Genomic DNA, 15,717 nt, shown 5'->3' on the forward strand with positions numbered 1-15,717 from the left:
TGTTTATTAGTGAGGCTGTGGGTTGTTCCTGCTAAACAGAAAAGCAATGATGTGTCACAGCTCTCATCTTTTACTTTACCTGGATCACCATCTCTGGAGTGAAACCCCCCCCCCTCAAGTGACAAGTGCAATGATCAGCTACACACACGTGACACTTGAGACTTATTTTCCCCAAGCAGAATAGTCACAATACAAACACACAAAATATTAAATATCACATGTGAAAATTTCAGGGTTAATTTTTCCAGTCAAAAAATAGCAGACCAGAAATACAGACCCTTTTCTGTGGAGAAGAGCTAATATGAAAGTGGTGACCAGTGCAGGAGGCCTCTACAATTCATTGTGACTCAAAGGCTTTGGTAGCTTTAGCACAGACATTCTGGATTCTAAGACTTTATAATATCAATTTAAAAGTAAACTTCCTTAACTTATGATCTAATTGTGGATTTATAGGATTTTCAAACCTATAGCTGCATCACTAGACCTGGGGAAGGCTTCTTTGAATAAAAACAAGAAACAGAGAAACAAAGAAAACAGAACAAAGTTTTTAGTGATATCATTATAACACTTGCTTTCCCAGTAAATAATTATTAGCCTTGTGCTCAAGGTTGTCAGGGGAAGAGCATTTGGTGTTGAGGCAGCTCCATGGCAGGTGTGCCTGGGAGCCAGCTGTCAGACTAGAACCACAGTTGCATTCTATTTCCTTCCTCCCAAGAGTATCTAGACACACAAAGGCAGTACTTCCAAAATTACCAGATGCCAGTTTGCAAGAGATGTGTCAAAAATAGCCTGTAGCACAGTGAAAATTCAGAATTATGGGGGGTGTGTGCTCCACACTCCCTTTGCCAAAGCAGCCATTCTGATACCTTGCATTCTGTGTCCTGACTCTGCCTTTGGTACAAATGGACTCAGAGATGGGAATTATGAGGGATTTTCAGTCTCCTATGAAAATTCTGACCTAATCACAATGCTGGTGCCTCTTTGGAGCCCTGGAGCAGGATGGAAGGGGCTCTTAGAGGTGATTATGGGCAACTCCTTGGCAGGAGAAGCAGAGCAGCAGGAGGAGTCCTGGTCCCTGCTGTGAGACCTAAGTGGGTCTAGCACAGCTTTCAGAGTCTCTGCATGGGAACCCAGCAGGGGAATGGCAGCAGCTATTCAGCCCTCCACAGGACATTAGAGATGAGTACTGAAAAATACTAGGAAATCACACAGGAGTACTTAAATATTACTTGATCATTAACAGAGTAATTACATCAGCACTGCTCCTGCCTGATGCTGTAATTTAAGAGGTTTCAGCATTTTCATTATAATCAGTAGCAGTTACTTCCTGTGGTTCATTGCCCATAAAATGTTAACCATAGGGGGAAAAAAAGGAGACAGAGACTTTGCCATGATGGCAATTAACATCCACTCTGGTGCTTGTGCCTCCCTGAGCTACAAATCACTGGTGGGTTCTTCACCAGGCTTCAGGGGGCCACACAAGGCACTTTGGTTTCTAAAAGCTTTTAAGAGAGGCTCTTAACTAAGATTTTTAATGGAACCTGTTCTGAGGAAGTGGGATGCTTTTCAAGCAGGCCTATATCTACTCTTGTTTCTCTTTTCACCAATATTTTAGAGACAAGGTTCTGTGTTTACTGGGTTATGTGGGACATGCAGTAGTGCTTCTACAATAACGTAGACTCAGATGCTGGGCAGAACACATTTCTTGAGAGGCTGCAATTTCTGACCTAAGCATATAGAAAGGGAACTATCAAACTCTACTACCATCAAAATGGAACTTCAAAAAAGTTATCACATATGAATTTATGTAACAAGCTCTCACACATTTTGCAAATGGGAATGTAAATGATGGTTCCCATATACCAACCAGATTGCCTGATTAATTAATGCATTACAAGGGGGAAAAGTTTTATGTTTAAAGCAAGACTGAGTGACTACCTCATTGCATTAGTTTTTATGGTTTTGATCTGATCTGGGCAAAGAATTACATTCAATCAACTTGAACTGTTTGTATTGATCTGCATAGAAGATTGGGGAGGAAAAGATATATTGTCTCACTATAAGCTTTTTCCTGGTTTTATTTGCTTTACAAGAGAGCAATATTTTTCCATGCACCGATTGAGTGCAATGGCTCTGTAAAACTGCCCAGGAGGCTTCTGCAACACCATTAGAAGTGACTTGTCTCTGCTCAGAAGCTGCTGAGAAATACTTTAGAGGAAATGGCGTCCCCTAGAATATTATTCCTACAGCTGCCATGATGCACAAGCACTTTAAATTCACTTGAAATAATTCTGAGATGTGGTGACTAACACAGGAGTGTAGTGAATTTCCTTGCCATATGTATGCTTTAGAAATCAAATATCTTTGGAAATCGTTTCAGGTGAGAGAATTAACATTAATATTATAATTGTTGGGTTTAAATTTCATGACACTCCAGGGGTTTTTTTCCCTTTTTCTCCCTTTTTTTTTTCTTTCTTGCTTTCTGGGCTCCAGTTTTCCAGGAGCATATTGTGATTGCCTTGAATTCATCTGTTAAGTGAAATTACCCTCCAATCAGTGAAAGAAGCAATTGGACTCAACACAGATATGGGCTGGGGCACATAGGAGATAATTTGGGAAGTAACTGTGACTTAGGCTGGAGTTCCTCCTGTTTTCCCTTCACTTGCATGAGCTCAGGAAGAGGTGGGGTGCAAAGTGTGTTTTCTCAGCCATTCTCAGGATGCAGCTGGCCCAGGATACCTTAGCAGCCTGGGTTGCTTTGCTCTGCTTTGGAGAGGGTTTCAGTGGCTAGAAAAGATCACGTGAGTGAGGAAGGATAGGCCAGGCATGGAACTGAATCTGTGGCACTCTCCCCAGAAAGCCCAAGCAGTGAGAATTCACAGACCATTTATGCAACACCCTTTGAATGAGAGCAGAGGTGAACCTTCCTGAGAATATGAAGGAATCTCCCCCCAAATTAATCCATGCCATCGAGCTGCTGTAACTGAGAAGGCTGTTTGCTCCCAACTGTTTAACTTTGCCACATTTTGTACCACCTGCAATGACATTTCATTACTGTGGAGTGACAGCAGCAGAACCACCATGCAGCTATCAGCAGGAAAGGAAATTAGTGATGTTATGATTAACAAAATAGCTTTGACTTAGCCAATGCTGGGAAGACAGGCTCCAAAGGAATCAAATACTCCAAGTATCAGGAATGAGCTATCAGCACCACCCTGTGGTTCCCTTGTTCTGTTTTCTCCTTGTGTGGGTCAGAAGGGAAAGGATGAGGCCAGGCAAACTCAAAAAGAAGTGTTTTGTTTCCTTCTGGATTTTGGCCTCTGCTGTTTCATATGGCTGATACTAAAAACTTACTTTTCTGCCCTCATGACATGAAAGAATTCCAAAAAGATGTTCAAAAAAGGCAGGAGGTTTTGTGGGACTTGAGGCAATAATGAATATGTTCATAATGCCAGGGCTGTGGGTTTGATTCCAGAATGGGCCATTCACTTAACAGCTGGACTCTTTGATCCTTGTGGGTCCCTTGCAACTCAGAATACTCAGGTGTTCTATAGCATCCTTGTCTGCAGCCAACATTCTGCCCAGTCTTCTTCAGGTCTGCTGCTCTTTAAATGGTTCCCACAGGGCACTGCAGTCTAACAGCAAGCTTCTAGAAATACAACTGAAATTTAATCTTGATTCTGTCATAGGTTTTACAGGTTTCCTCATTCTTGTAATCTCTGACTCAGATAATTAACTGAAAATGGATGTAAGTGTGGGGAAAAAACCTCTCCTGTGAAATTCAACATATGCAACAAGTCCTGTCATAATTAGAGTGGTTTGGTTGTGCAAAGCAGTACACAACTGCTGTCCTTATTTTAGCAGAGTCTTCATTAAGGTATCAAATTAAGAAAAGAACTATACTAGTTGCATATCCTTATGGTGTAGTTTTCTCTTATACGGTGACTACTGATGAAATTTCAGCTAAGTTAATGGACTCATGTGAAAACAATAAATGCCATTCAAGAAGATATCTATGAGGCATCAACAGATGTGAGGCTATCTGTGCCTCTCCCTGTACAATCAACAAAATACAGACTGAACTGCCATACTGGACATTTTTGTTAATAAGGAGGAAAAGTCCCTGTATATATAGGTCACTAAAGGAAATTCAAATGTCCTTTCATTTTCTTCTTTCATTAGCAAGTCTTTCAAGGATTTGACTTCTTTCTGTAGGAAGTTCTGTTGATATTGGCTGCATTTCCCTGTCTTTTCAGAAAATCAAACAGTGACACATAACTAATAACTTATATTTAACATCCCCTAAATGATTGATCCTTTCCTTTTGACTGGATTATGTGACAAAATCCAAGTAATATATTTTTTCAAAGTACATACTAAGTTTTAGGATGCGTGTGACCACCTGTAGTACAGGGTGTGGTTACCAACTCCACTCTGGCTCACTGGAACATAAAAAGAACACTGAAGGTGACCTCCAAAAAAACATCTACAGCTGACACTCAAAAAATGATCAATCACAGCCATGGCAAATTGCATCATTGGACCAGCCAGCTCAGCAAACTCTCCTGCAAAAAAACATGTTACCTGCAAGTATTAAACAGGGAACAGCTGGGATCCCAGAACATCCTATTCCTCACCATAAAGAACAGAGGAATCTGTACCAAGTCATTTTTATTTAAGTTCAGGTTTCTAGAATTGCTTCCTTTACACACCTCGAATTTGTTTGAGTTCAAAAGTTTGTTTGAGTTAGATAATATTTAGGGCAGTGTTGTGGGGGTTTTTCCCACAAGGAAAGACTGAGAAGGAATCTGTGTAGGAGTGTGTCGAACTGAGCGATTAGTTTAATACTGCTGAGATTTTATTGTAATATTAATGATGTGTTAAAATGCCTAAGGTCCTGGATAAGCATAATTTATTATTTTTAATCTGAATAAGTAAATAAATAGAAGAGTAATAGGAGAGGCTTCTTCCTTAATCTCATCCATATTGTGGCATAACCACAGTCATAATAAAATTCAAATATTTTGCATATGCTTCCTATTTATGAACCTACGCATCTCAAAACTCTGATTTCACTCAAACGCTAAGAAAAACATCAAGGTGATGAAATTTATCACCAAAGTGTGTGTTGCCACTCTACTAGTTTATTATGAGAGTAAGGAAGGGATTCAGGACCCCATATGGAAATGCAACTACCAATTTCCCTTGGTTACAAGATGCTGACTGATATTTGAGCCTTGTTTGTGCAGCAAACCAGTTATGTGTATCAAAATCAGTAATGTCCTGCTTATTTTATTTACACATTTAAAGCGCTACATTGCCTCCTTCAAACTACTGCATATCAGCTTTTAAAGTGTTGTAAAAAGAAATAATTAGCAGTTAATCTAGAAAAATAAATCCAACTCAAGGTTTACATTTTTCCATGTTTTCTAACCTTAAATCTGTGGAGACAAAATTACTGGTTTCTTGTTGCTATAATTTTATTTTAATGTGAGTAGAAAACGTCTACGTCTGTTCAATGTCATCTATTTTATGTGTTTAGAAAACCTCCTGGACATTTTGAGTGCAGGTGTAAGTAAGTAACTGGCAGTGCAGATGCTGAGCATGACCTTCTCTGTATTTGTCAAAAGCATGGAATTTTGGGATGTAACCTGATTCCTTATTAGGACAGAAAAAGTAAAACAGCAATTAGATCAGAAGTAGTTTCGCAATTAATTTAATCATAGAACTGGGAATGTTTATAAAACCATATTAATTATGTGTAGGAAAACAGCTTTTGTACACTCACTCCTAAGGCTTACTCAAGTGAATGCCATGTCAAAACCAGCCATTCAAATTTGAGGGGAAAAAATCAACATAAATACTTAAAAAGACAAAATACTTTAGTTCATGGAGCTGTATTCGACACACAGCTTTTTCATTAAGTTCATTCTAGAGTGTCTCAGTTTCTCCTTCAAGGAGAATTCCAGTTGAACCTGTGAGAGTTCTGGCCACCTAAAGGTGAAAACTGAGCAGGTGTGAGCCACATACTGAGGTTTTTGTCATCAAAAGTTGGTCAGTTTAGTTGAATTGGTTCAAGAACACCAGTGGGAATTTCAGCAGATCAAGTTGTCCTCTGTTTGGGTAGAGAACGTTTAAACATTAAAGAGACTTTTAAACTTTAAACATTAAAGAGACTCTTTAAATTGGTCACATTCCTGAGTTTAAGGAGGGTCTTTATCTCTGTTTTGCTCTCTTTATTCTCACCTTTGGGGAAATTGTCTACTGAATTTCCCTTTCCACAGAGCTACACCATGGATAAAGGATGAGGTGCTGCAGGAGTATGAAGGGCTATAGAGCCCTAAGCTTGCATTTATACACCACCTTGCTGTGTGATTCACCTTATTACAAAAATTCTTTCTTTAAACAAAACTTCTTTTTCTCTCTTCCCCCTCTTGTTTCCCTTTACGTATTCCACGTGCTGAGGAAGGGTGCCACATCCTTACCCCGCACACACAGTGCTGTGTCTACAGTGAGATCAGACTTATGCCCAAAAGTTACATTTTCAGTAATAACCACATGCATAGATGTATGAAATTATCTAGCCAGCTGAAACCCAATTCTGATTGGGGTTATTTTTCTTTCTCTGGCCTTTCTCTTAATGGAAAGATGCAAGGAAGCAGCTTTAGACTGACTTTCAGAAATGAGTCCATCTTACCAGGAATTAGTGTTCTGCTGAATTTTGCCAACAATCTGCTGAAGTTTGAGGAATATGAGATGCTACAAAGCAGCCAGATGGCACATGTCAAGGGAAAAGGTGGTGGGGGGCTCCTCTGGTCTGGTGTGAGGCTCAGCAGGTACGTAGGAATTTGAATGGAGGGGTTTGTATTTGTTTTGAATGGAGGATTTTGTATGGAAAAAGAACCAACCAAAATGTCAGTCAAGACATTGTAATTCCTCTGTTTGGGGAAGCCTGGCTATAATCTTAACAAGGTTTATTTTAGAACTGCTTATGCCCAAATCCCAGTAAGGAGGATGGTACCCTTTGATGAGTGCTGCAGGCTGGATGGGAGGCCCAGGTTCAGTTTTGGGGTTTATTGTTGCAAAAGCTCCCTCTCCCTTAACAAATATTAATTACTCAAATATTGCCACACTCCAGAGTGAATTCTGACTCTTTTGAATCTTCACCTGCCGCTGGACCAAACACATCAGTGGAGTACATTGACTCCAGCAGCTGCAGGTGTTTGCACTTGCAGAGAGAGGAGATTATTTCCTTCACAGGAAACAAGAGTTCATTGAGTACTCCTGAATTGAACTGTAAGTCCAGCCCAAGCTGGGTGCTGCTGAAGGGTGCTAAGGAAGCACCAGGCTCTGTACAGCAGCTGGGCTTTCCTCCCAGCTGGCTGGCACCAGCTCCAGGGAATGCAGAGAAGCAGCTGAGGCACAATTCCATTCAGCTTGCACTCAGGGCCACCCTGTACCCTCAAGAGGCAAACAGCACTGACAGTGCCTGGCCATGTGTGGTTCAGAATCACTTCATTCCTCAACAGAGATTTAAAGGAATTTCCTATTCCTCAACATAATGAAGCCAAGCCTACCATACTCTGTGCTTTCCAGAAACATGACAGTGGGTTTTCCTAAATCAGAAGCACAGAAGCATGTACAATGTCGTGGTGGTAACTTCTACTGTTATCCATCCATCTGAGACTTCCAGAGCCATTTTGCATTTAGTGAGAAAAAGAAAAGAACCAGTGCTTCACTTTGTTATCCTCTTCTCACCTAATTTTCTTTTAAATTTCATTTTCAAGCCTTCCTGCATTGCCGAGAAGTATGTGTCAACAGACCAGAATTAAAAAGGTGACAAACTGTGAAGAATTAAAACTTCTAATTTAACAGATGAGCAACTGCAAATAGCAAAATCTCAGACAAACACAATTTTAATGAAAGGTGACATGCTGGAGACAGGAAGTTTTCCCCCTCTCTCTTCATCATGCAACAACAAATTAGTTTAGGAAGCCATACAATAATGCTGTGAATGCAATAACAAATTCATATCCTGTGCTGTTAGTTTTGTTTGCTTGTTTGCTTTCTGAAACCATATATGACACTTCTTTGGTAATAGTATATTTTCTTCCTACTAAATGTGTCAACATTTGTTCATGTCTGGACTTGCTCTCATTCTAATTATGATCAGGTACAGCTCATATTCCTCGCCTCCTCAGTGGAGCTTTACATTCCAGCTGCTGAGGCATGAGGGGAGGGCTGGCTCTGCAACATTCTTTCTGGAGTTTTCTAGCACCTTGTGATGTAGAAAACTGACTGCATACATGCTGGCCACTTGCTTTTAATGAAATTTTCCAGTGTTACAAACATCAGAAGGAAAAGTAAACATGGATGTAGGCGAGCATACTGAACAAGAACTGTCCTTTACTGCTTTTAGGAGGGCTACACCCAGGCCAACCATTAACCACAGTGAAGTCAAGCCAAATCCATAACCAATACAAAGTAACGAACCTTTGTAGAAGTTATTGACTAGCTACACTGATTGATGTCAATTTGTGATTTTGGCCCAATCAAATGTATTCTACCTATTTAATAAATGAATGCAGAACTCTGAGCACACCCAGCAGTGGTTTAAAATGCCAGCAGAGTGTTAAAAGCTCCTTTTAACTGAACATCACTGCTTCCCTTACTCCAAGGGTATAATTTAGATCACTGGTTTTTATAGGCAGTTCACCTGCTCTTGGTAAACATCACATGGCTGCCTCTCTGAGGATCACACTGGAGTAAGTTTTCAGATGTATGCAATTAACCTTAAGTAAGCACAAAGAGAGGCTGAATAACTTCAAATGACTTCATAACAAAATATGTGTTTGCTCCACAGCAGGTGGTCACCACATGTGGTTTTAGGAAGGGCCTAACTTAGAATGCATTCTCCTATTTGAGGCCACTGAAACAACTCTTTTTGTCCTACCGTGCCTGAAAGAGTAAAGAATATCAAGGATTTTCTCAAATTTTTATTAGTATGTGAACCAAATAACAAAATTTTGTCCAGATTCCATGAATGAGATTTCCAGCTCAGTGCCTGGGAGTCTTGCCCCAACAGTTCAAAACATGTATGGTACAAATGCCCCTAGATAGCAGAGTACCCTAATTTTTATCTTTTCTCTACTCATATACTTGAAAATAACTCTCTCCTTTATTTCCATACTCCTGGCAGGTGCCACAGTAAATCAACCAGTGGGAATCTCTCACATGCACCTCTGCCTTACTGGGTATTAATGAGGTTCTCCATTTAACTTCCATTGGGGAATGATTTCAAGACTTCAGCATATGGGACTTGCTGTTTAAACTGTTTACAGGTGACACTTTGGCTCTGGAAATGTAAACTATATATGACAATAGAGGCTGTTTTCCCATGTAACCCATCTGTGATTATTTGTGCATTTTATGCAATCATCTGAATTTAAAGCAAAAGCCACAACTTACACTTTTCTCTCTTGAGGCATAAAATATGTTACAGCATGAACCAGCTGTATCTTTTTAGACTACAGCTAAATTTCATCGTAAGTTAGTCTGTTTTATGCATGTTTGGGGAAAAAGGACTAACAGTTAACAACATTGTAGAATAAATAAGGAGCTGGGGGGTCATTTTGCTTAGATTATGCCTGATAATTGGAATGCCAGGAAGTATTAGCAAGCAAATATTGGCAATTATTTGAAGAAAAAGCTTAGAGGCATCCAATGTAGAAAAAGGAAAATTATCACTTACAGCTTCACATTAAGTCAAATGACAGCTGGTTTTTTTACATCACAGTTGAGCTAAACACAAATATTTCTCACAGCAGCCATGGTCTGGACTGTTACCTCATCGTGTTGACTTGGTGCAAGCACAAATCAGAGAGAGACAAACACTTCTCTAATAGTTACATAAAAGACAATTAATGATTCTGAGGAGAACATGAGAACTCCACAGTAATATTTAAATTTTAAGATAGGCAGCTGTCTTTGCACCCAGGGAAAATTAATGTCAGGACCATTCCTTAAGAAATTAATGACACGGGCTTTGCCAGAAAGAAGAAAAGAATAGATATCCCACTTGTTGCTGCTTCCTTCTGTTGCACAATATATTAAATAATAAACCTGAGTATTAATTCAACTGGGACAAAGTATAATTTAGAAATTATGTATAAATTAATGCATTCATTTAAATTTAGAAAAAAAAATATGCTACAATGCAGAACCATCTGTACTGTGCCATATGTCAGGTAGAGGGACAAATAAAATTCAAGATCATTAATAATCTTTCTGGGAATAGTTAAATTTTTCCAGCATATTAGATTACAGAGATCATTACATTTTTTAAGCAGGAACATACTGTTGTCATTATTTATGTGTGAGATACAGACTTAATGGGGAATATGTCATCTAATTAAATAATATTACAGTATTTTATGAAACCTTCCCTATTATTTAGAAAATTTATAAGCCTAAGAACAAGCTATCCAAGTTCCTAACTCTCTTAACTTTTACCTAAAGGGGAAATAGGAGCCCAAGTATAATTTAGGATGTGGAATCCTTGCAGGAGATGTTTCTCAGTCTGAAAATTCTAAAGGTGAGTTATGCAAGCCATGAAGACTGCTTTTTTTTTTTTTGTTCTGGGGACTCACAGAAAACTTGGAAGCAAGCAGGATCTTGCCGTACAAAACCTTCCTAAAAATCAGGTTTGTTCACTATAGCTAAAAATAGAAGATGCCCTCACTTTGGTAAAGGAATCCTCAGAGAACCTGAGCAAGGCAGTCAGACTGCACGTCTGCACAAGTTCCTGAAAAGAGCTGTGGGAAGAAACCATGAAAAATAGTTTACAAGCACCTGCAGAAGGTAAGACAGAATCACAATGAGACCATTTCCAACCCAGGCCCTTGCCTGCCTCAACAAGGCTCTAAAAAGTGGTGTAAAATATCCAGTGAGGAAAAACCTAGTTTGAAATTTTCTGCATTGTCATTAACATGAGGTTTCCATTGATTTCTTTACTTCCTAACTGATGCATCTTAATGTACTGGAGGCTTTCCCAACAGCTTTTTCTTAATCACAATTATTTTTATTCCTTTATAAACGATCTGTTCCTGTTTTATTCATGCACATTCAGCATTACTAGTTTCTAGTGTCTCAAATAAACCATGTTTCCATCTTTAATTTTCATCTTAAGTAAATCCCTCCAAGTATAATAATGACTCTATGGCTCATCTTTGAACTTCACTTAATTTTCCCAGACATTTATCTCCAATGAAGGTATCCCTACATCTAAAAACCCACAGAAAAGAACCTTATTTTTTTTTTGCTCCATAGCATAATGACTCTGCATGCTTCCCTAACTTTGCCCTGCTACGCTGCAAAATCATTTCTAATTTCTGATTGTTATCTCCCTGCACATTGGTAGTGCTGTGCTGTCCTAGATCTCTCCCTCCTACTGAATTTCTCTTCTGTTAATTTCCTCTAGATTTACTTTAATTTTCAATGGCTCTAAGGCATCTAAGGCTTGCCTGTTATTTTTGGTCTATACTTTAAGCTCTTTTTAATTTGGTTTGGGTCTCTGATATTTGCAACTGATCATAAGTTAATGTCATCTATGGATTTCATTAATTTTATCTTTTTGTCATTAATTTTATTTTCCTGCTCTTTTTAAAAATATAAAAAAACTGACGCAAGTATCCTCGCAAGAGGAAGCTAATAATGAGAAACTTTCTGGTGACAGCCTGCACACTGCCACTTTATCATTCAGTGATTCATCCTTCTTCAGGACTCTAACGTATATACTGCATGTCCACACACAGAGCAATTGCTGTGGGTGCACATTTTCAGATCCATGAAGAATCAATGTAATTCATGTTACACCCATCACGCTCTCCCCAGTGCCTAATGCTGTTGTGTGTTTGCAAGGGCAGCGCTGGAGCTGCAGCAGCAACCCTCTGTGAGCCCAAATCACTTCTTGTTTGTGTCTCTAGATCATCAGGGGTTTCAATCACTACCCTACAGAAACTCACTGTGGAATGCCTGATTCACTGTGACTGTTCACATTCAGAGCTGGTGGTGTGTGGTATTTTTGGGATTTTAATATGGCAGGAAGGAAATGAATTTGACTTCATGTTCTTGGAAGTTGATTCATTATTATATTGTATTGTATTATATTGCATTGTATTATATTATATTATAGAATACTATACTAAAACTATACTAAAGAATAGAGAAAGGATATTTACAGAAGGCTTAACAAGATACTAATGAAAATCTCGTGACTGTTTTCAGAGTCCCAACACAGCTGGACCATGATTGGTCATTAAGTAAAAACAATTCACATGAAACCAATCAAACAATGACCAGTTGGTAAACAATGTCCAAACCACATTCCAAAGCAGTAAAACACAGGAGAATTGAATCAGATAGTTTTTGGTTTCGTTTTCCTCTGAGGCTTCTCAGCTTCCCAGGAGAAGAAATCCTGGCAAAGGGATTTTTCAGAAAATATGACAGTAACAGTGGTGAGCTCAGGACCAGAGTCAGGTGCTCTGAAGACAAAGACAGCAGGAAGTTCAGCCCCAGAAAAATGGGTATTGGGTGTTGAGCAAACCACAGGGTTAATCCTGCAAACATCTGCAGCTGTGACATGGAGGGTCAGCAAAAGCTCCATTGCACCTAAAAGCTGAGGTTATCAGGCATTTGGAATATCACCACCTGATGAAATTGTCTAAAGAGCAAATTGGTTTCCAGTATATTTTCAGTGCAATCTTATAACCTCCTTTCCCTGTCTTTTTAGCTAGGTAGAGATGGCCACAAAAATTTGTGGCTAAAACCAGCTGACAAAACACAAGCCCGCAAGGGAGTTGCCAGCTCTGGAACATGAGATGTTGCACTAGCATCCATTTCCCACCTCCTCCAGAAAGAAGAGACAAGGGGGATACAAGTACAGGACTTCAGCAGGAAACAGTGAGTATTGGTGAGCGTGGTGAGTTCAGCACCCCAGGCTGAGGGTCCAGCTCTCAGGGGACCAGGTTCCCCTGTGCAGGGATTTACTGGGGGTTCCTGATTCTTCCTTCCCACCTGGATCCTGCTGGGAGAGAGGAGTGGTTGTCCTTGGCAAGAGCTGCAGGACAGAGTCTCAGTTTCTGAAGCAAGAGTCAGGAAGGGCTCTGGAAGTGAAGTCTTCATGCTTATTACATTCCTGGATATTTCATGAAGTCCTGGGAATAGAGATATTTTAGAATTTAAAGTGTCAGTATCAAAGGTTTTCTCCATCTATGTAGTTTCTCCCTAGTGTTTATTTTATCTAGCTTGGAGAAGCAATTTTCTGTTCTCCCTCTGAGTGTATATACGTGTGTATATATAAAAAATGCACATATTTATAAAATACATATATACTACTTCCCCTAGTTTCAAAATGTCATTCCCTGTGGCCTTACCTCTATTACACACATCATTCATTAGATTATGAAAACCATTAATGTCAGGCAGCAGAACCAAAGGAATTCACTCAGGGAGCACCATTAGCATATCAAGTAGCTATTTCTCAGCTAAATATTCCTGACAGCCCTCATTACAAATGATGGATGGGCTTTATAAGAGGTAGTTTTTCCAGAAGAAAATAAAATCTCAGCATTCTACCACATGTGGCCCAATAACTAGATATCATTTTTTGACTGTCTGTTTGCATTGCTTGCCTTTTTTTTCTTTCAGAATGAAAGAGTTGTAAAACTCACAAATAGATTAACAACATAATTCAAAATTCATTAATACTGGTGAGCCTAATTCAGCCTGGTTTCTGAATTCTGCATGTGCTTCAGTCATGGGATATCAAACACTCTGTGTCATCCTAGCTGGATTGCCAGCAGCCTGTCAGAAGTACAAGGACATATAACTGAAAAAGCAAGTAAGGCTGGCTTTTAAAAGACTGTGTAATGCCAAAAATGTTATGAGTTGAAACCGAACATTTTCTGAGGTTAGAAACGCAATTTTAAAAGAAAAGAATTACTGTAGCCATGTCTTCAGAATACTTCTGACAGCACCTCATGGAAAATGGGCACAAGGAGCCACAAACAAGCACAGAGAGCACCTGATAACACCCTTGGGTGGGAATGTAGACTTCTTTAAAATGGGACAGGAAATAGTTTCAAATTTTCTGCTGTGCATTTGCTGTAAGTGCCAGTAGTGTAGCTCCTCTGCCAACAACAGATTTTCCCTCTACACCTCTTGTAGTTATTTCATATACTGATTTAAGTTAGGGTTTTTTCCAAATACTGCAATACAATTTGTCTAGCATGATTTATTATCAATACTGCTAAAATTTCATGGTTCTCTGACCCTCTAAATCTGAAGTGATTTGACTTCAATGAGGCAAAGTACTCCTTTGCAAACCAAATTATGAAACAGCAGGGTATTAATTTTATTATTATTCAGAAATGAGCTTTGTTGCAAAATCAGGAAATTGACTGGACACCTACTGCACAATGGTCTCCACTGCCACATGCTGATGAGGCAGGAGGATGTTTCCAGTCAGTTTCTTTTCCCAAATTTCTTTTCTTCCTGTTAACTTGTTAACTCCTACTCATTAACCTGTTGAAGGTTTTTTTTCCCCACTTTTATTTATAGGAAGAGTTTCACCAGTAAGGGAAAGAGGTTCATTAAACAAGTTATTTAAAAACAGAGAGACAGAGAAGTCGTTCCTTGGAAAACTCCTAAAATCATTCAAATAACATTTTTTTAACTCCCCAAGAAGCTTTCTTCCTTCCAGGTCCCTTCCAACTCAGCATATTCTGTGGCTCTGGGATTCTGTATGAGTCTTTAGCATTTGAATGAACAAGTGCTGAGGTGCCAGTAATACTCCTGTGGTAGCTCCAACCAATACAGGAAAGAGACAAGAGGTTTTTTTAAAATGTCTCAGCACTTTAAGAACTACTTTCATGGGGGTTTTTGCTGTTCAAACTCTGTGAAGTGCGTGTTTTTCTTCATGCGTGAGACTTCAGAAATGCAGAGTGCTCATCTCCTGAAAATGAGTGCTCTAAAGCAAATGAAATTTGCCACACAAATATTAGAGGGCACAAAATAAATTTTCACCTTTGACAACCCTGTCTGATACAATTATAAGCAATTATAAAACTATTGAAAAGCAGTTAGCTGGCATTTATAACACTGTAGTACAGGACTCCTGGCCAATATGCTTATTGAGATATCTTAGATTTTAATGGAGTTGTAATGAAATACAATGACAGTAATACTTACTGCTATGAAAGCACTAAATTGCTTACCATTACCCATCTCACACAATTAATTTCAGCATGATATTAATACAATGCTGGTATTTATTATGCAAGAACAAAACTGTAAGGGTATATTTTTAAGACAAATTCTGAATATTTTTCTTCAGACTATTTCACATTCTAGTACCAACAGTTATATTTAAATAAAAATGAGCAATTGCTCATGGAATTTCAATGCAGGAAAATCAACCCTGCCATGTGTAGTTTCTGAAATGTTATTTCAAATATTCAGTTCTCATCAACCAGTGTGAACAATAAATCACAGCACACTTCACAGATGATGTAAACTGTCAAGTAAGAGTAAATATATTCATTGCTTTGACTTTAATAATTATCTCTATGCCCCAATATATTGATATATTAATTCTCATAACTCTCATTGCCCAGATAATTGTTTAAGCAGGAGTTTATATACAAAGATATTATATAT

General features: G+C 38.8%; 1 long non-coding RNA gene across 1 annotated transcript; it reads left to right on the forward strand.

Moving 5' to 3' along the window:
• Positions 1 to 2,562: 2,562 nt before the first annotated feature.
• On the forward strand, positions 2,563 to 14,595 carry LOC113459764 (uncharacterized). Its single transcript, XR_012581940.1, has 3 exons — positions 2,563 to 10,860; positions 12,791 to 12,960; positions 13,708 to 14,595. It is a non-coding gene; the product is annotated as an uncharacterized LOC113459764 (long non-coding RNA).
• The last annotated feature ends 1,122 nt before the right edge of the window (positions 14,596 to 15,717 follow it).

Source organism: Zonotrichia albicollis, chromosome 10 (genome assembly GCF_047830755.1).
Source record: "Zonotrichia albicollis isolate bZonAlb1 chromosome 10, bZonAlb1.hap1, whole genome shotgun sequence".
Classification (NCBI taxonomy): Eukaryota; Metazoa; Chordata; class Aves; order Passeriformes; family Passerellidae; genus Zonotrichia; species Zonotrichia albicollis.